Source organism: Puma concolor, chromosome C2 (genome assembly GCF_028749965.1).
Source record: "Puma concolor isolate L17-30 chromosome C2, mPumCon1.1.hap2, whole genome shotgun sequence".
Classification (NCBI taxonomy): Eukaryota; Metazoa; Chordata; class Mammalia; order Carnivora; family Felidae; genus Puma; species Puma concolor.
In genome coordinates, this window is record NC_141675.1 from 106,134,841 (window position 1) to 106,155,992 (window position 21,152).

The 21,152-nt window shown below is 37.2% G+C and overlaps 1 long non-coding RNA gene across 1 annotated transcript in view; it reads left to right on the forward strand.

Annotated features, from left to right (window-relative positions):
• The window catches only part of LOC147577476 (uncharacterized), a 225,566-nt gene that overhangs the window by 179,811 nt on the left and 24,603 nt on the right, over positions 1-21,152 (forward strand). The window contains exon 6 of the long non-coding RNA XR_015255829.1: positions 18,240-18,342. This is a non-coding gene — a long non-coding RNA (uncharacterized LOC147577476). The remainder of the gene's footprint in view (positions 1-18,239; positions 18,343-21,152) is intronic.

Sequence of the window (21,152 nt, forward strand, 5' to 3'; positions counted from 1 at the left end):
TCATATATATAAATGTCAAATCACTGTTGTACACATGAAACTTATATATTACATATCAACTCTACTTCAATTAAGAAAAATGCCCAGTCACCTCTGTGCAAATTAAACTAGAGCTCGGCTCTTTCCCCTACTGTCAGTATTCACTGAATAAAATCTGTTTTCACTGATTTAACTGATGTCTGGTTTTGTTTATCTTTGACAGTAGAGGCTGGCTTTGTGGTGACATCTATCAACCCCCCTGCCCTCTGATCTCTTTTTGTGGTGTGTGTGTGTGTGTGTGTGTGTGTGTGTGTGTGTGTGTGTGTTCTCAAGGACAGGGTAAGGCTGAGTCTTGTCAGGAAAGATCATGGGAAGAAATTGGGAAAATGTGAGAAGGTTGTTGTCTGTTTCCTGACTCTGATTCTGGGCAGTAGGCCTGGGGGCTAGTTTGTACACATAAATTTTTCAGAGGTCAGAAATACAACTTAAACAAGCTTTCATTATTTTAGCTTAAACCAAAATAGAATTTAACGTGGATCAAGCTTTAGGCAAGGCTAGATGCAGAGATTTAAAGGATGAAATTAGGACTCTGTTTCTCCCTCAAGATCATGCTGTCCAATAAAACGCTTTGTTCAATACAGTAGTCCATGCAATTATTGAGCACTTGAAGTGTGGCTAATAGCAACTAAGGAAATGAATGTTTCTATTTAATTTTAATGAATTCAAGTGTAAAAAGCCACATGTGGCTGGTGGCTAATCTATTAGATGGCACTACTCTAAGTCATGCTGTGCTTCCCTCTCCTTGGTTTTATTCTCAGACTGTCTTCATATGGTGTCAAGATGGCCCCTGGAAACTCCACACTTAGCTGATCCTTAAAATTATGATGTTGCAGAAAGATAGAACCCATCTTGTATTCAGCAGCCTTATCCACTCCTGAGAAGGAGGTTGCTTAGATAAGTCATGATGTGCAAGAGGATGGACACTTTCATGGTCCAGCCTGAGTTACAACCTGCTGTGGGCCATTACATTCACTGCCCTTCCAGGATTGCTTTGATGTCAGGAGGGACAGTTATCAAGTGGTGGTTAAAGCACTTCATGAGACAGGACAAAAGTAGTAATGCCCCGTGAGCTTGGTGACAAAGTGCCACACATGGTTAAGGTCTGTAGCATCACCACAAAGAGGATTTGACATCTAAAGTCCTGGGCAGGCAGCAGTAGAAACTACATAGTCTACAGAGCAATGTTCTCAAAACTACAGTAGCAGTAGCATCTAAGGCACATTTCAAGAAACCTCATGTACACAGAGCATTAAACAGGGCAGGAGAGTGAAAGACAATGAAAACATGGTGGATGCCATATGGCTTCTCTAGCTGGTGTTCTACTTCATGAGCACATGATAAACAGTTTGCAGGAACTTTCAGGGTACTGGGGAGGGTTTGGTGAATTGGAGATGATACAGGAAATAAGGCTTTACTATTAATGTGACAATAGCCATGTTCAAGGGCTGGTAAAGCTGTGACATTTGGATTACACACTAAGTAATTTGAAATTATTAAGTGCTTGAATTTTACCTGCCATTACCAGCATATATGCCCGCGTGCACACGCACACACACACACACACACACACACACACACACACACACACTGCCTTCATTCCTCTTTGAATAAGAGTTTTCTAGGGCTCAGTAGGTTAAGCAGCCAACTTCAGCTCAGGTCATGATCTTGCGGTCCGTGGGTTTGAGCCCCGCGTCAGGCTCTGTGCTGACAGCTCAGAGCCTGGAGCCTGTTTCAGATTCTGTGTCTCCCTCTCTCTGACCCTCCCCTGTTCATGCTCTGTCTCTCCCTGTCTCAAAAATAAATAAAATGTTAAAAAAAAAATTTTAAGTCAGAGTTTTCTGTGCCTTATTGGTATTGGAGGTATAAAGAGGCATGTTAGAGTTAACTTCAGGATTTAGCTTATCCTTTATAACTATGGCAGCTCATTTTCTGAAACCCTACGAGTTAGAAAAATTCATTGTTGAGAATGTTGGAAGTAAATCTATAGACCAGGACTAACATTCAGCTTTGTACAACAGTATTAGCCATATCAGCGTGAAAATGTAAAAATGATTTTGGACTAGTTTATATGCTTCCTTTAGTCCCTCAGGTTTTCTTTTCTCCTTATTGCTTCAGCCACTCTTGCCTCTTGCCACAATCCAGCAATTGAAGTGTTAATTTTCAACACAGGCAGGGTCCCCCAGGATACTCCAAGATACTATTCTAAACCAGCCTGATTCAGATTGATCAGTGCTCTTGATGATCATTTTCTCTAAAATCTGAATTGTTAAACACCTTCCCAAGGAGACCCAAGATGACCAGTTTATGCTCTTCCAGCATTGTATTTCGCTTGTGTCTACGCATCCACCTAAATTGTTACTGATTTGCTCTTGTGATCACAGAAACAAACAGTAATGGAATATTTAAGACACTAACTTCCTTATTTTGGGAAAACACAAAGCCTGCTTTGTATAAGATGACTATAATAAAACAACAACAACAACAAAAGGAATTAAAATTTTATTGTGTGCTGATGCAGTCCACAGTGAAAATTTGAGAAAATATTCAAGTATGAAAGGAGGCCATCTTATCTAAAAAGAACTGCCATTGGTAGCTGTAAGTTACAGTCATGATTAAAACTTTCTCCATGGATAGGAGATACAATCACCTGAGACAAAAACTGTGATCAATAGGATTTATCATTTCTGGTTGTATGAGCCTGAAATCTTTGCCTTGCAGTTAACCATGGGGTCACAGGTAGAGAAATTCATGGTGTGATTGGCTGAAGATGCTCATATTCTCTGTTTAGAACACATATGTCTATTCACATTGTTATCTTGATGGTATAAAGTATCTTGCCAAATATATACATATGCACACACACGCATGCACATGCACACATACACACGTGAATACACACAATTACAGTTATTGGAATATATAGTTTTGTTTAGTTAGGTCACGGTTAAACTGTTCATGGAGATTTCTGTGGCAGCTGAGTGATGCAAACATTTGAAAACCTCGTGGCCTTAATTCAAGACAGATTGGATTAGCAATTGTGCAGTCAAATACTCTACCACTGAGCTATACTCCCGCTGGGTTAGTAATTCTGAAGACAACTGTAGCTGTTACTAAGCCTAAACCCTTGAGGGAACCAGATAATTTTTCAGCTTTAGAGCACTAGTAATATGAATACATTGTTTTGCAGTGTTTTGATTTTGGTTTTGGTTTAAATTTTTGAGGCACCTGGGTGGCTCAGTCAGTTGAGCGTGCAACTGTTGATTTTAACTCAGGTCATGATCTCACGGTCCTGAGATCGAGGCCCTTGTCAGACTCTGTGCTGGGTGTGGAGCCTGCTTGAGATTCTCCCTCTCCTTCTCCCTCTACTCCTCCCCTGCTTGTGCTCTCTCTCACTCTCTCTCCCTCTTTAAAAATATAAAAATAAAAGTAAAACTTTCGAGAACTTCTGCAGTATGAGTCTCAACTTTTTTGTCAGCTAATAGACACATCGTGCTGAAGATGAAGCAGTGGATTCAAATAGGTTCTTGACTTCATTTTTCTATTTTAGACCATCTTTTCTGTTTTCAGATGTGTATCAAAACCTAGAGAGGTTGCTCTTGTCTCCTCTACCTCATTACCCCAAAACCGTGAAAAAAAATTTAAGCTTGTAAGTTGCAAATATGAACATCTCAGAGGTCAAACTTTTCAGACTCACAACCATGTCACAGGACAAGAACACATGAGCTAGCAGTTTAAATCTATGTTGCTTAAATTTGTTTATGAAGGAAAATTATGGCAACTGCTGTGATTTCTGAAAATCCAACCTCAGCATTTGAGAGCAAACTCATTTTGAGTAAGATATTTAAAGAAGAAGGAAGTGCCATATGTCATCAGCTGGCATAATTTAACTTGCAAATCACATGTTGGCAAGAGGTAGTTGGCAGCAGATGGCTGAACTCTACTGTGTTTCAGACCCCAGACCTATCTTTCCCATTTTGTGATGGAAATCTAATTAAATGCCTTTTTATCACCATCAGATTAATTATAAACAAGTCTTTTTATCTGGTAGGAAACTGACCTGTGTTTAACAAGCTTTACCCCCAAGTGCTCTATTTTTCAAAATTTTCAAGAGGAATTTTTTCCAAGTTGATATATTCCAACTAGACACATCTAATCTTTATATCTTAAATCCCATGAGCTATGACTTAGGCCAAATATGAATCATTTATTTACTGTTTAGAACATAAACTGTCAGGCACCTGGGTGGCTCAGTTGGTTAAACATCTGACTCTTAATTTCAGCTCAGGTCATAATCTCACAGTTTGTGAGTTCGGGCCCCATGTTGGGCTCTGTGCTGACAGCTGGAGCCTGCTTGGGATTCTCTCTCTTCCTCTCTCTCTGCCCCTCCCCTACTCATTCTCTCTCTCTCTCTCTCTCTCTCTCTCTCTCTCAAAATAAATAAACATTAAAAAATACTAAGAAAAAAAGAACACAAACTGCTATTAAATTAAGAGTGCTTGCTAATCTAATTCCCTTTTTAAAATTAATTTATTTTGGGGGCACCTGGGTGGCTCAGTCAGTTAAGCGTCCGACTTTGGCTCAGGTCATGATCTCACGTTCCGTGAGTTCAAGCCCTGTGTCAGGCTCTGTGCTGACAGCTCAGAGCCTGGAGCCTGCTTTGGATTCTGTCTCCCTCTCTCTCTGACCCTCCCCCATTCATGCTTTGTCTGTCTCTCTCTCAAAAATAAATTAAAAAAATATTTTTAAAAAAAATAAATAAAATTAATTTATTTTTGAGAGAGAGGGATAGACAGGGGAGGAGCTGAGAGACAGAGGGAGACACAGAATCTGAAGTAGGTTCCAGGCTCCGACCTGTCAGCGCAGAGCCTCATGTGGGGCTCGAACCCACAGACCGTGACGTGAGATCATGACCTGAGCTGAAGTCAGACTCAGAACTGACTGGGCCACACAGGTGCTCTGCTAATTTAATTCCAATACCTTTAGTTAATGCAGTGATATTTTTTGAAAGATGACTCTTTCAAATAATCCCTCAATTTTTGAAAGTTAGCATTCTGCCACTTTGCTTTTACTAAAGACCTACATTTGTACCTGTTCTTACTAGTAAGATGAAATTTCAAGAGGATTTTTATTTTTACAACAACAAAAAAAGGCAAAAGTGAAAATTGCATTCAATATTTGTTTTGCATCAAGTCAAACCATGTAGAGGCATCGCACACCCAGGAACTGGTACTTTTTCCCCAGGAACTGTACTCAGCATCTCAGCCTCAAGCTACCATATCTTTGAACTGTGTCTATAAGCATTTGTATTTTGTTTATTTTGCGCATCCATTAACAAGATGTGTCCTAAGATATCAAAAAAGCCTAAGAGAGCCTTTTTTTTTTGGATCTGTGAATGTTAAAAAAATTTTTCCATATAAATTAGTGGTAATTGCTTCTTCACTTTATACCATTTTGGCTTATGAACAGTTTCAAAAACACTCTATTTTTTGATAATGGGTGAAACCTATATTATGTTTGTAGGTGTGTTTGGGTGTTTACTGTTTGGTGTTCTCTGCGCTCAGATCTGTGGGTTTTTGTAATGTATTAATTTTGAAAAAATCTTGGTCATTAGGTATTCAAATATTTCTTCTGCTCAGCCCCTCTCCTCTCTCTATGATTCCAATTGCATTCATTTTAGACCATTCAATATTGTCCCTCAGGTCTTGGATGGACTGGAACTGTTATTTTGTTTGTTTTGTGATTGTCAGTTGGAAAATTTTTCTTGACCTATCTCCAAGTTTACTGTCTTTTTTTTTTCCTTACTGTGTTGATTGTGCTAATGATTTCACAATGTGATTCTTCTCTTCTGTAGTCATGCTTTCCATTTCTTTCATTTCTGTTTGGTTATTTCTCATAGTTTAAGTCTCACTTGAACTTCCCTATCCATGCATATTGTCCATCGTTTCCTTCAGAACCGTTGTCATGTTATCTGAAGTTATTTTATATTCTCTTTCTGATAGTTGAACTTGTGTTTTATATTTGAATCTGGTTCTGTTGATTGTTTTGTCTCTTGACAGTGTATCATTACTTGCACATGTCTGTGTGTGTCTGTGTGTGTGGCTGTGTTGTACTTCCTTCAATTTGTGTATGCTGCATTTTAGTTGAAAACTGAGTATCTTGTATACAACAGTAGAGGAAAATGTAAATAGTATTTATGCCTGGAAATAGGCATGCCTTTTCTCTTCTTGTTGTAAGAGTTTGTGTCAGTCTAGCTGACAATTGAGCTGAGTTTATTTTTTGTTATTTTAGTTTCTATGGTTACTCTCAGGGCACCACAAGCTTCAAATTCCTCTTGTCTCTCTTTTTTTTTTTTTTTACATTTTTTAATGTTTTATTTATTTTTGAGATAGAACATGAGCAGGGGAGAGGCAGAGAGAGAGGGAGACATAGAATCTGAAGCAGGCTCCAGGTTCTGAGCTGTCAGCACAGAGCCTGACATGGGGCTTGAATCCATGAACTTTGAGATCATGACCTGAGCCGAAGTTGGATGCTTAATCAACTGAACCACCCAGGCTCCCCAAATTCCTCTTGTCTTAATTTGTACTTAAAGTGAGTAATACTTTTTCAGAGGATTTTTTCTCAGTGTCTGCTCACCTCTCAATTTTAGGTCTTTCCTTTGTGCCTGAGAAAAGATCTCTGTTTTCACTTTGCCCTTCTTCCAACATTATACAGCTGATAATTGCTGTCGGTCACTAGCTAGCCTGATAGAGAAAGGTGGAAGAATGGGAACAGGGGAGTCATTCTCTGTTATTCTGGTTCAACCTCCATCTGAGGCACTATGCCTATGATCATGGGAAGAGAGCCTATTTTCATGGATATACATCTCCCTCAAAGGTAGGAGATTCTAAGTGATCTGGGCTCAGGGTATTTTCCTGTCCCTCCCCCAAGGGCAGAGGGTGTTTTATTGTTTCCTTCACTTACTTGCAATGAATGTTCACCTCTGGCCTGAGAGTGACAAAGTTTGTTGCTCTTTTCACAGCAGCTTAAGCTTTTGCTCCATAGAGAAGATAAGGAAGGGAAAAGGTTCTATGTGAAACCTTATGCCTTTTCCACAACACCTATTGTCCCCCTCTCCCATACCTACACCAAGACAGAAAGTTTCTCCTGTTCTTCTAATCTCTCTTATAAGTAAATGGTAAGGTCTGTGGAGATGATGTGCATATGTGCAATTTCTCCTTGTGACTACAGTTCCCAGGATTCTATATACTCATACTAGCCCTGAGTAGGCTTTCAAAAATTTGTCAGAAATTTTTGTTTAATTCTTTTGAACATCTTGTACAGGTTCCAACATTTATCCCCAGGAAAATGCTCATATTCTGTTTCTCCGCTCAGAAGAATGCCTTTTTTAAATTATTCATTTATTCATTTATTCATTCATTCATTTATTTATTTTAATTTTTAAAATATTTATATATTTATTTTGAGAGAGAGAGGCAGAACTCAAGTGGCGGAGGGGCATAGAGAGAGGGAGAGAGACAATCCCAAACAGTGCCAGTGAGGGCTCGAATCCACGAACTGTTAGATGATGACCTGAGCCAAAATCAAGAGTCAGATGCTTATCCAACTGACCACCAAGGTGCCCTAAGAATATCTTTTTTTCTTTTTTTAAATTTTGGGTTAGTTGATTGCCCTACAACTTCAGCTCTCTGATAAATTCAAGGGCAACTATAAATTTGCAGATCTCTCTCTCTCTCTCTCTCTCTCTCTTTTACTGTAAGGGTAGGAATGATACTCTTTCTAGCTTTCTAAATACTGAGTAGAAATCAGAAAGTCACTCTCTCTGTCTTATTTTAACCACTGGAGCGCACAGTTTCTTTGTATTTTAGGGAAAGAAATAGTTTACCCCCTTTTATAGCATTAGCTTTTCTCGAAATTTATACTTTACTTTAAGAATTAATCTAATAGTGACAAAGTTATTTGTGGGAAATAACCTAACACTTATTGAAATGTTGAGCCCATACCTGTGGATTTATTCTGTCATAAGTCTTTGGTCCATTGACATATATGGCTTCTATTACGTCATATACAAACAGATGACATGTAAGTACCAGTTTTCTCATCATAGATTCATGGAGTGATGAGCAAGTTAATGAAATACATTTACTTTTTCCTGATATAAATTGTACCACCATATGATAAAAGACTATAAGATTCTATTTTCCATAAACTTTATAAGATTCTATTTTCCCTGGCAATTACGGGTTTTCCTGCTTTCTAAAAGTAGAACATTCCTATGAAACATTTTGTAAGCTGAAATGGTAGAAAGGGAAGAAGCAATTACCATTAATTTATATGGAAAATATTTTTAGCATTCTCAGAACCCAAAAATAACTTCTCAGGCTTTTCTGATACCTTAGGACACACGTCTTGCTAATGGATGCACAAAATAAATTGAGATAAAGCACTGATGCTTTCAGACACAGTTCAAAGCTGTGGCGGCTTAATGCTGAGATGCTGAGTGTATCTCATTGCTTATAATTGATGTTTACAATTAACCTAATACTGGGAAAGGAGCTTGGAAGTGCCAGTTCTCCCTGCTCAGGGTACATTTTGCTTCTATAAGGGTTTGCTGCAAAACAAGACTGATTGCTATTTTAGCTTTTTGCCTTTTGCCTTGAGATTTATTCTGGTTTATGAAAATAGGTACAAATGTACATCTTTTGTAATAGTGAAGTGGTGTAACACGTACTTGGAAAGCAGGGGATACCTGTTTTCAAACTGCTATAACCCAAAGACAAAGAGAAAATCACGAAGGCTTCCAGATAAAAAGCACACATTACATACAAAGAAACAAAAATAAGAATTGGAACAGACTTGTCATTATGAACTGTGAAATCTAGAGACAAGGGAATAACATTTTAAAGTGCTGTAAGAAAAAAAAATTATTAAATTTATTAAAATAATATTTTATAAAATTAAAGGAGAAAAAAACATTTTTGCAAAATCAAGAACAAAGAGAATTCATTACTAGCCGTCTTTTAAAGGTATTAAAAGAGGTGCCTGGATTGTTCAGTCATTTAAGTGTCTGACTCTTGATTTCAGTTCAGGTTATGATTTCACAGTCATGAGATCCAGCCCCATGTTGGGATCTGTACTAAGCATGGAGTCTGCTTAAGATTCTTTCTCTCCCTCTCCCTCTGGCCCTCCCTTTCACCCTTCTCAAAAAAAAAAAAAAAAAATTAAAAGAAGTTCTTTAGAAATAAGGACTAAGATACCAGACAATAACTAGAATCTATAAAAAGAAATAAAGAATGCTAGAAATGACATTGATGAAGGAAAATACAAAATTTATTTTTCTTATTTTTAATTTATCCAAAAGATAACCATCAAAAACTAACATTGTATGAAAGTATTGCATGTTTATGGTATATGTAAAATGCGTGGTAACAATAGCACAAAGGATAAGGAAGGAATTGGAATTACACTGTTATAAATTCCATATAGTACATGTTTAAAGGCATGTACTTCAAGGGCAATCATTATGACATTTAAGACATGTATAAAAAATAACCCCAAATTGGAGATTAGAAAGACTTTAAACTAACCAATTAAATAATTACATGAAAGTTAAACTATGAAACATACAAAATAAAAATGAGAGCTTTTTAGATTAAAAAAAAAAAAGTAACATCCAACTATATCCTGTTAACAAGACCCACTTTAAATATGAAGAAATGGATAGGATAAAGCAAAAATAAGAAAAAGATACAACATGAAAACACTAATCAACAGGAAGCTAGATTGTCTATGTTAATATCAGACAAAGTAGACTTCAGAACAAGGGATATTACCAGGAATAATGATAATGATAAAGGGTACAATTCAACAAATAAAAAATAATTTTAAATATGTATGAACCTGACAATATAATTTAAAATATACAAAATAAAACTGATAGAACTGATATGAGAAATATACCCACAAGTAGAGTTAGAGACTTTAACTTTCAGTAATGGATTAAGCAATCAGAAAGAAAGGAAATAGAAGTTCTTAACAACACTATTAACCAAATGTATCTCTTAGATACCTATAGAACACTCCTCATTGCACTAATAGAATACATTTTCCTCACGTGCATGTGGGACCTTCACCAATACAGATCTTATCCTAGATATACCAGTATAAAAGAATAGAAATTATTTAAGGTATACTCTCAGATCAAATGGGATTTAAACTAGAAACCAGTAACAGTAGGATATCTGAAAAAAATCTCTAAATATTTGGACATGAACACTTTAAATAGCCCACACTTCAAAAAGAATGTCACAAGGGGAATTCAAACATTTTGAATTGAATTGAAATTAAAATTAAAATTTAATATACAAAATTTGTGGAGGGTAGCTAAAACACTGTTTAGAGGTAAACTCATAGCTTTTAATGCTTTTATTTAAAAAAACAAATTTTAAATTAATGATTAAAGAGCTCACCTTAGAAGACTAGAAATAAAAAGAGGAAATTAAACCCAAAGCAAGTATAATGGAGGAAATAATAACAATTAGAGAAGAAATCAACGCAACTAAAACAGAAACATATGAGAAAATCAACATAAGCAAAAGCCAGTTCTTTGAAAATATCAATAAAGTTAATGAGCCTTTAGTCTGTCTAATCACATAAAAATAGAGAAGACACAAATTATAAATAAAATTATAAATATTAGAATGAAAGGGTACATCACCACAGACCCTATAGACACTAAAGGATAAGCAGAGACTACTGTAAAGAATTCAGTGCTGATGAATTCAACAACATACATAAAATGCACACATTCTTTAAATGATACGAACTTCCAGAGATCACTCAAGAAAAATAACCTAAATAGATCTATAGATCTTTATAGTTCTCTATCTTGAGCATAGATATATCTATGTATATCGTTTAAACAACCTGCCTTTGCTCCAAAGGAAAACACTGGTTTTCTTTTCCACAGCGATTTATCATAAAAGTATTCGTAATAAATAGTATGGAACAAAGACAGCAAGTTCCTCTGTTTAGAAGATGTGCAGAAATTTCTGCAAGAGTCCCATGGAGAATTATCAGATTGAGATGACTCAGGGATGTTTGAAGTTTTGCAGACTCTGGTTCTCTTTATATCTTTGGTGTAGCTCTCCAGAAGTTCCAAATGAAAAACTGAGAGCCTGGGAATTTTTTAGGCCCTCTCTTTGTTGGATGGTCTTTAACAACAATTTCTAAGTCTTTAGCAGAAGACTGCAGAAAAAAAAAAATGCATTCTACTTTTCAGCTGTTTTCTATTTAGCTTTTAATCCCTTGCCTTTATGTAGCTTAATCAAATATATTAAAGTGAAAACCTGCAGCATCTGGCAGAATTTTCTGGGCCTCGCTTCTTTCCAGGAATTGGGATCCTTAAGTCCTAGATACATTAGCAGTCTCAATTTTTTTGTGTGTCTTTTGTCCCATAAGATTTTCCAAAGCTCTGTTGGCTTCTCTGTCCCTGTTTAACAGAAGTCATGAGGCTTCTGGATCAGAAACAAAGGATGTTTTTTGTTTGTTTGTTTTTAATAACAATAGCAGTAGGCAGTGTATCATAGCATATTTTTCTAGTTGCAGTTCTTCAGACCCTGTCACCCAGAAGTCAACACAAAGAGGTCTAGTGCCACCTGTACACACAGAGGAGTGTGTAATTCTCTGGCTTAATTCTTAGCATTTAGCCTCACTTCAAAAATTGCCCTGAGGAGAAAAAGAAAAGGGGGGGGGGCAGAGTGTCTGTTCACCTCTCTATGGTTCCAGTATTTCTGTGATCTTGGATCCTCAAGTTCTAGTAGCTTCAGTCAATCTGTAATTCCTTAAATCAGAAGGTTCTTTCTTTCCTTTTATCAGCAGTTCTACTTTTTCATGAGAGAACTATTGGTTTCCGGAAGTAATTCCACCTTAGCTGCTTGCAAGATTTTTCAATTTGGCCACACTTGGAATTATATCACATATTAGTTTCTTGTTTACTTTCCATCTTCTTTAGGAATATAAACTGGGAAATCAGGTTACTTTGGCTTATTCGCCAGTGACCCCAGTGCCTTGAGAAGCACATAGCAACTGGTAAGCTATTTATTGAATAAATAGGCAGCTGGATTCATTTAGATGAAAAATAATAAAGCCACAATTTAAAAAATTTATATCTAGATGCTTACTGACATATATCTGGTAGTTTCTATTCTATTTATATCTCCATTGGTATATATGTTTACAGTAAAAATAGTTCATAATTTCATAATAGTTCATAGTTTTAGCTCATGGATATATTAATACACATGTATGTCTTTAGTTCTAATTAGGAGAAGATGTGTAAATGTTCTGTGAGTTTGGAAACAGTTAGAAAGACTTTAAACTAACCCTTTAAACTAACCCTTTTCTCTATGACCTAAAAGTAGGTATAAATAATTGGAGATTATTTTATGCACACATCCTGTTTCTTCCTCTCCTCGTAGAGGTCTTTCAACTCTCTGCAGCTTCATGCTTGCTGCCTTCTTACTTTTATCAAAAGGTACATTAATTTTGGATTCAGTTGAAAAGTTACCTTTTATAGAAAGTCTTCTGAGACATTTTTGCCAGTGATTCAGTTCCTGTTATCTCATGTTCCCACAGCTCTGTGTGGTTTCTTCTGTAATAGCCCCTATTATATTCTCTTTAGTTAATTGCTTACATGTTTGGGTTCGTACCTGATTACCAAGGCATTTTTATTTTATTTAATTTTTTTAATAAATATTTTTGTATCCTTAGTACCTGGCACATGGTCAGGCACATGGAAGTATCTTAGAAAATGTTGGTTGGATGCTTTAGTAAGCTTAGAATGTTATCTATCTTAAGAGCATGTCCATTTTTAAAAGACGTTAACAAAATGAAACTAATTTTGGAATTTTGGTGAGCAGTCGGCTGTGTGTAGAAGCTATGGGAGAAGACAAGATCTTCCCAGAACCATTAGACACCATTATTCTGTCTATTCCTGAATTTTTATACTTTAAAATCTTTTTTCATAACTGATACTCTTGGAATCAGCCTTGGCTTCTTTTTTAATGTTTATTTATTTTGAGAGAGAGAGAGAGAGAGAGAGAGAGAGAGAAAGCACATGCAAGCATGCATTTGCCTGTGAGTGGGGGAGGGGCAGAGAGGGAGGGAGAGAGAATCCCAAGCTGTCAGTTTAGAGCCCAACACGGGGTAGTAATAGTTAGCTTATGTGAAAAAATCTGTATTTTTGCACTGGAGAGTTTATTTACATAATGGAATATCACTTCACACCTGTTAGGATGGCTATTATATTTTTTAAAAAAGATAGCAAGTATTACTGAGGTTGTGAACAAATTGGAACCCTTATGCTTTGTTGGTAGGAATGTAAAATGATGCAGCCAGTATGGAAATTAGTATGAAGGGTTCTCAAAAAGTTAAAACTAGGGCTACCATATGCTCTAGCAATTCCTTTTCTGAGTATTTATGAAAATAATTGAAATTAGGATCCAGAAAAGATACCTGCACTCCCGTGTTCATTGCATTACTCACTATAGCTAAGATATGGAAACAACCCATTATGTCTACGTGATTAAAGAAAATGTGGTAAGTGCACTTAAAAAATTTTTTAAGAGGGTAGATCTGAAATTAAGTGTTCTTAACACACACACACACACACACACACACACACACACACACACACAGAGGAAACATTTCTACAAAGACATTGTATGAGGGTGAAATTAGATAATGTACAGTATGTGCAATGCTGGTAAACAAGCATTTAATAAATAATAGTTGATATTAGTGTTACGGTTGAGCAATATTTCCCCCCTCCTCATATTTCCATAAAGGATAGCTAATCAATACTTCACTCATAGAGGAAAACTTATGGTGGGTTAGGGGAGAGCCTCTATCTTATCTCTGCTCCTACCTACAGATGAAAGGCTGGCAAATTTTAAATTAGGAATACTCAATTTCTAATGTGACCAGCCTATCCCCTTCTTACTTTTCTGAGCCAGTTTGCCCCGGGCAGAAAATCATGGATTCTCTCCATCACACCTGCCTCTTGCTTGCTTTCATCCAGCTATGCCCATATCTAATTTAGAATGAAGTCTAGAGGAGCTCATTTAACTGCAGATCTTGAACCACATTTTGCAATCAGCTTTGTCAGTAGTATGTGTGATAATGTTATCTCCATCTGTCTGACTTTCCTCTCTCCATTTGCTTTGGCTTTGAACCTGAAAAGTGAAAGGGTTATTTATTTGCCCTCTAACTCCTCCAAGGTTTTGTTTTCCAAATTATTGCTGTGTCCTTTGGTGCTGTTAACTGCAGTTATCACTGTGGAATTTCTACAGTTAGAGTCTCAGGCATTGCTTCTCCATTTGCTAGCTGCCTCCTTGCCAGGCAATAGCTATGGCCCCTGTTGGACTCCTTCCACAAATGCCTTTGGCCCCGGTCCCATCACAGCTGCAGGTTGTTGTGGGAGATGGTGCTGCCTTAGACACTTTGTCAGTCATGGAGATCTAGGTGCCTGGTGTGGCCAGCATCAAGAAGGCACAGGCCATGCTACTCAAGAAGCAGGATATATGCTGTTTCTAATCTACCTATACTGCGAATATGATTACTATTCCAGTCCCATATAGATTTTCCCCTGGTTGAATATACAGATTTCCTCCTTTGAAGCACTCCCATTACTAAGTATGAACATTTAATCCCTCCCTTTTTGGGATCTTCTTCTCTAGAGTGAGAAAAACCCTCCTTCTCTCAAGGCTTAGATGACAGCTGCTGAAATGAATACCCTGGTCAGAGATTGTGCAGCCGGAAGCAAAAGCATATTGTCAGTCGTGCAGGAATTTCTTGGCCCATGTTTTGGGCAAACAGCTGCTGCATTTTCAGTTTTGAACTTGGCAGACCTCAATTTAAATATGCATTGCCAAAAATTATGGCTCATTTACTTATTTTCCTTTCTCCCAATTGGAAAAGAAGAAAGGGTCAAATAGAGAGCTAAAATGGGGTCAATATGGAGTTGAACTCGTAGCAAATGACACTATTTACTTATCAGAATCAGATGTTTTTGGGGTACTCATGTGGCCAGTTTTGTTTATGTATGTGTATATATATTATGTATGCATATATGTATTTATATAGCTAATCAGCCATAGGTTTTAACAGAGAAGACAAGCATGAAATTAATGGTTTGTGTTGGTTTAGTAATTCCTGGGGAGATTTCTGGTCCAGTATAATGTAAGATCCTTTGTAACTTTGCAATGGTGTTTATTTCCTTTCCTAAAATGTCTTATATTAGCTGTCCTTAAATTATTTCCCACCAGTTGATTAGTATGTGTTATTAAAAGCATAAGGTAGAGAATTTATGATGCTTGGGGCTCAAAAATGTTCATTCTTTTTTCCTGCCCTTTATTTTTTGGTAACTGTAATTGCTGTGGACATTGTTCTGGCAGTCTGGGTTACTAGAACCTCCTTTCCTTGCAACATTTTCTCCCTTCAATGCCCTTTCCATATTACAATTTGTGATAGAGATCAAAATGTAGATCTGGCCATGCCATACTCACCTGTATTCAAACTTGCTCATTCCTAATTAACTACAGAATAATTCTACTCTTCATTCTAGCACAAAAGGAAGGGCCTTCAATATCTAAGGTAAAACTTTCTAGCCTTCTATTCTAGAGCTCCTCTTTCTTGCCTCCTCCCTAGTTCTTCCTCATCCATTCCTCCCCTGGTACCCAGAATTCTAATTAAATGCTCTTTTTGGAACATAGCATGCATTTCCATGCCTCTGAGAATTTCCTCATGATATTTGCATCAGATATTACCTCTGGGTTGCTTTCTCTCCTTTGTCTGCTTGGAGAATTCATACCTATCCTTCAGGACCCAGCACAGAGGATATCTCATTATGAAGCCCTCAAGTTAATTGTATGACGCTTCTTTGTTTGCATGTTTGTCTGACTAACTAGTTGTGAGATCTTGAAAGGGTGGGGGAGAGATAGTACTTTATTCCTCAAGTTTGTTCCCAGGACTCATGCCCTTGTATTGGAGTGGGAGGAGGGAGAGGAAAACAGATGTTTGTCTTCTTCCACAAAGGCCCACAAAAACAGTGCTTTCTCTTTCTGTTTGTCCTCACAACAGGTCTGAATTGTTGCCTGAGGGCCCAGTGTGCCTGTGTAGTGTCCTCCACAGGCTCCACTGCTGAGGCATTCAGACTAAGTATCTCCCTCAGGTATTGCCTGCTCCTGAGAGAGTTCACCTCACCTACTGGTGCTATCTTGTGCATGCTCCTTTCCTCTGGGGTTGAGCTCTGCCCTGCAGCAGGTGCTCCATGACCAGCTTGGAAGTCCCAGCTTCCCTTCCCTGGATGGCTTAGTTGTGTGGCCTTACTCTGAAGACCTGGGACACCATGCCGCTTCCTGGCCTCCTATCTCCTGGGTTGATCTCCCAGGCCTTTCTCCTCAGTATGAATAAATAAATTCAGTTTGCCCTCATAACAATCCTATGCAGTATTCACTGTTATTATCCCAATTTTACAGAAGAGGAAACTGGAGCACAGAGAACTCAAAAAAGCCACCATTCAAACCCAAGCCATCTGGCACTTGAGTCCATGCTCTTAACCAGTGTATTATAGAGTCTTTTACATTAAACTTCATGCTTAAATTGGGAGATAATTTGTTTGCAGTATTTGATTGCAGCCTACAACATGACAGTTAATTTATATATATAGGATACATATGAAATATGTATATATATATATGAAATATATATTTATAGTCATTGAATTGTTGAATCCTCCCACCAAATGTGAAAAACAGTGGGAAGGTGATTTAAATCCTGGTTTTATCATTCTAAAGCAAATGAACTTTTCACTTAACATAACTTCTTTTGTAGTCTGGATGTTAAAAATTAGCTTTTGAAGATTTATTTTTATTTTAAAGAAAAGATTTTTAATGTTTTATTTATTTTTGAGGGAAAGAGAGACAGAGTACAGGGGAGGGCCAGAGAGAGAGGGAGACACAGAATCTGAAGCAGGGTTCAGGCTCTGAGCTGTTAGCTCGAAGTCAGCTCAAAGTCGGAAGTGGGAGATCATGACCTGAGCCCATGCTTAACCAACTGAACCACCCAGGCGCCCCTGAAGATTTATTTTTATTTTTTATTAAGTGTTATTAAAAAAAAACTTTTAATGTTTATTTATTTTTGAGAGAGGGAGAGAGAGCGTGAGTGGGGGAGGGGCAGAGAGCAAGGGAGACGCAGAATCTGAAGCAGGCTCCAGGCACTGAGCTGTCAGCACAAAGCTGGATATGGGGCTTGAACTCACAGACCATGAGATCATGACCTGAGCCAAAGTCAGACACTTAACTGACTGAGCCACCCAGGTGCTCCTGTTTTTAAAGGAGTGGTAACTATTCCCCCCTTTGTGGAAGTATCCATAACAAAGGTGACTATTATAAGGATGAATAATTTTAGGCTTTGAAAGGTTTTCTAGTGCATTGGAATTTTGTCTCTCTTTTTTGTTTTTTGTTTTTTTTTTTTTTGCCCATAGTACTAAATGGCCTGACTTAAAAAAAAAAAAAAAAAAAAAGACTGGTGAAAGCATCAGAATTTTTATTCCAGTGACTGAATCCCCATTGTATGAAGTAGACCAAAATGGATAAGTTGAACTTTGTACAGTCAGCACCTCAATTATTAAACATATCCACAGAGACGCTCTGTCAAATTTGCTGTGGAGGTATGAACGCTTATCTATTTGTGCTCTGTCATCGTAACTGGTTTTTGCTTTTTACACAGATCATCAAATTAGCACATTAAAGTGACATCCCTGTTTGTTGTAGAACATTTGAATTATGTACTGCAGTATGTGTTTTAATCATTTATTTTAATCATGTTTCTAACAGGTTAAAATGAAAGTTACTGAAATCTGAAAATGTAGCATCAAATCACTGTAATTGTTTCAGATAGATTACAGTTGTGAGTAGTGAGAGAGATGTTTGTATATTTTTGGGTTTCTATTTGTTTTGTGAGGCCACCTCCTTTCATTTTTTTTTCTATTACAAATTTGTTAGGTTATAACATCAATTGATACTAGAATATTTCTTCTTTGTTTTGTCTGGATACTGTTTTCCCAGACTAACTGGCTTTCCTAGAAACTTTGACTCTGGCCATAGCATGAAGAACAACAACTTTTCTTTCTCCCTTTCCAGAGAGGACTGTAGTGCACCCTTGGGGAGAGGAGCAAATGACCTGACTTGGGCAGAACTGGCTTTGGCCCTGTGAACGCATGTTTCTCCAGCCATTATCTGAAAGGTAATGCTACCATTACCAGAACCACACATTCCTGAAAAGAGCTAACACATGACCTATAATCTGTTTCTGCTGTGATTTTTTTAAACCCCCAACAGGCACTTTGAGTTCTCTGGCACATCTTGAACCAATGGCTTTCTTTGAATGAATATAGTGGCAATGGATTCATTGACTGTACTCATTGCTGATCTCTGTGCTGGAAGGTTCTCTAACTTGTGTATCACCTATGACCTTAGGGATGCCAGTGAGTTATCCTGTGGTATGTTCAGCCTGGTCATTGTCCCCTGTCAGTGAGGCAATCATAGAGTTCCATCTGGATAAAGATAGAAGCTATTTTCACCTTGACTTTTGTATTAAAAAAAAAAAAAACTTTCAAGGATAAAGAGAAGTTGTATTGGCTTTTAAGAGACACATCTGGTGCTTGGCTGGAGGCCAGATATTTCCCCACTTGAGTTTTTATATCATTTCATAGGTTTCAGTGTTTTATAATTACTATGCATTTGATAAAAATGACTTTTCTAAAGTTTGCGGGAGAGTCTTTTGTTTAGGTACAGCAGAGTATTTTTCAGCTCAATACTACAGATGATACACCGAATATAAGAGAAGTTAAATTTTTGATTCAAGGTTGCTAGCTAATTCTTGGTAGATTTGGAATAGAACTAACGTCCTTTTGCCTTTTGTTAGGTACTCTTTCCTTTATATCACACTTTTTTAAGGATGTTTAATGCATTTCAAAATTAAACTATCATTTGAATCTGCTTAAAGAAATTACTTATTCTCTAATGTCCATTATCCTCTTATCTAATGGTAGAACCCCTAATTTTAACTTGGCACATGGCCACTTGGCATCAGGACTGTGTCCTAGCCTCCCTTTCAGTTGTAGGTAGCTTTGTGACTAAATATTCTTCAGTGGGAAAGAAATGATGTGTACAACTGCTTGGTCACACCAAAAAGGAACAGCCTTAACCTTACATTTCCCTTTTCCTGCTCCCACTCACAAGAGTAGTGATGTGGATGCCATTGAAAAGGGCAAAATCCTAAATACAGGGAAGTTAGTAGGAACTTGGTTCCCCAATACTATGGAACCATCCTGCCAGCCCCAGTTTGTCTATGACTAGACTTTTATGCAAGAGCGAGAAATGCTTACCTTGTTTTAATCACTGATAATTTAGATCTCAGTTACAGCAACTAAAATATAGTACAATTTAATCATTTGCAAATTTAATGTCCCAAGTTAATATTTTATAACCACCAAATTTAAACACAATATATGAACATTAATACTTGTGTAAAGGACTGGGAGTCTTGGAATTAAATTGCTATTATCAATTCTTCTGTTGCAACAGTCCTTAAAATAACATGCACAGTGTGAAATCTGATGTTGTGTCTTTAGCATTTCCTACTGCTCTCCTCTCAGTTGGCTCCAGGTATAGACATGCTCCATGCTCATTCCTTGGGGTATATGTTGTTTTGTTGCTGCTGTTAGTTCTTGAGTTTTATCCCTCTTCTGCAAATCTTTTTGCCTAGAACTCTACATATGTCTCTGTTTTCAAAAGCTTAGAATTTTGCCCATTGTACCTTTCCATTTAATCCTTCCTTGACCACTTCAATACATTCTATTCTCCATTGCCTTGGTACCTTCATCCCCTTTGTACACTTAATCTTTCTCCACATAATTTATTTCCTTTTTTTCCCCTCCTTACTATAATACTACCTCTATGAAAGCAAGGACTTTCCCTGTTTAATCCATTGCTGTGTCCCCAACACACTGTTTGGCACCTAGAAATCACTGGATGAATGCATGTTATGAGATGTATGAATCAACCATTAAGTGTTTGGATAGATATAAATGATGTTATGATCTGGTTAAGGGTGATAATATTATTCTGATAACTCATGTTGTTTTCTGAAATATCTATGAAAGGAATATGTTGGCTCTTCTAGAGGTAAAATCTCAGTGAAGCTATGACTGATGAAAATTTCATAGACTGGTAGGAAAAGCTCATCCATTCACACACATTATTGAATTTCCTTAACAGATTACTAATTTCTGATCTTGAAATTATTTGATAAAAATCCTAAAATTTCAAGGATTTTAGGAAACAGTTTATCACATGCATTCTGCAATATAATTACATTTTAGTATTATATTTCCTATCTTCACTTTCCAAAAGTAAGAATTCTATGCTAAATTGGCTGTGAAAATGAAAGCAAATGCAGAACAAATAAGAACAAATAATCCTTTCTTGTAATGCCACTAACCAACGGCTTAACATTATAGCAAGAATACTATATTTCAGTTTCAGAACTATTACCTTACTCTATTTTTATAAGTCAAATTAAATCCAGCCTGAGGTTAGACTAGAAATCCAGTATCAAACATTTTCAAGATCCCTTCCTCCATTCAAAAATTTTGGGCTTGTGTATATCTGGAAAATCAGAAATAGGGCTCATTCCTAGCCTGCAGGCATTGCAATCCATATCGCCACCTTCGTTGTATACATGGTCAGCTCCATTGCTAGTTTTCTACTCCGTCTTGGGCTCTGCATGTGATGGTGCTGTCCCTCACAGCCATGCTCTCTGCTGACATGGACCCAGTGTCCATGTCAAATCCTCTGCTGTCAAATCCTGGTGTTAAATTTCCTACTCCATCAGCACCCATCACCTTTCCCCCCAGGAACCTTTGTTTCTGCCCATAATAAGAACATTGAAAATCTTGTCCTCTGTCTTCTCTGCAGGGAGCGACTTATTTTTTCCAATATACGCTATAATCTCTGTGTGAGCTGTAAAGTGCTATGTTGTCACTATCTAGA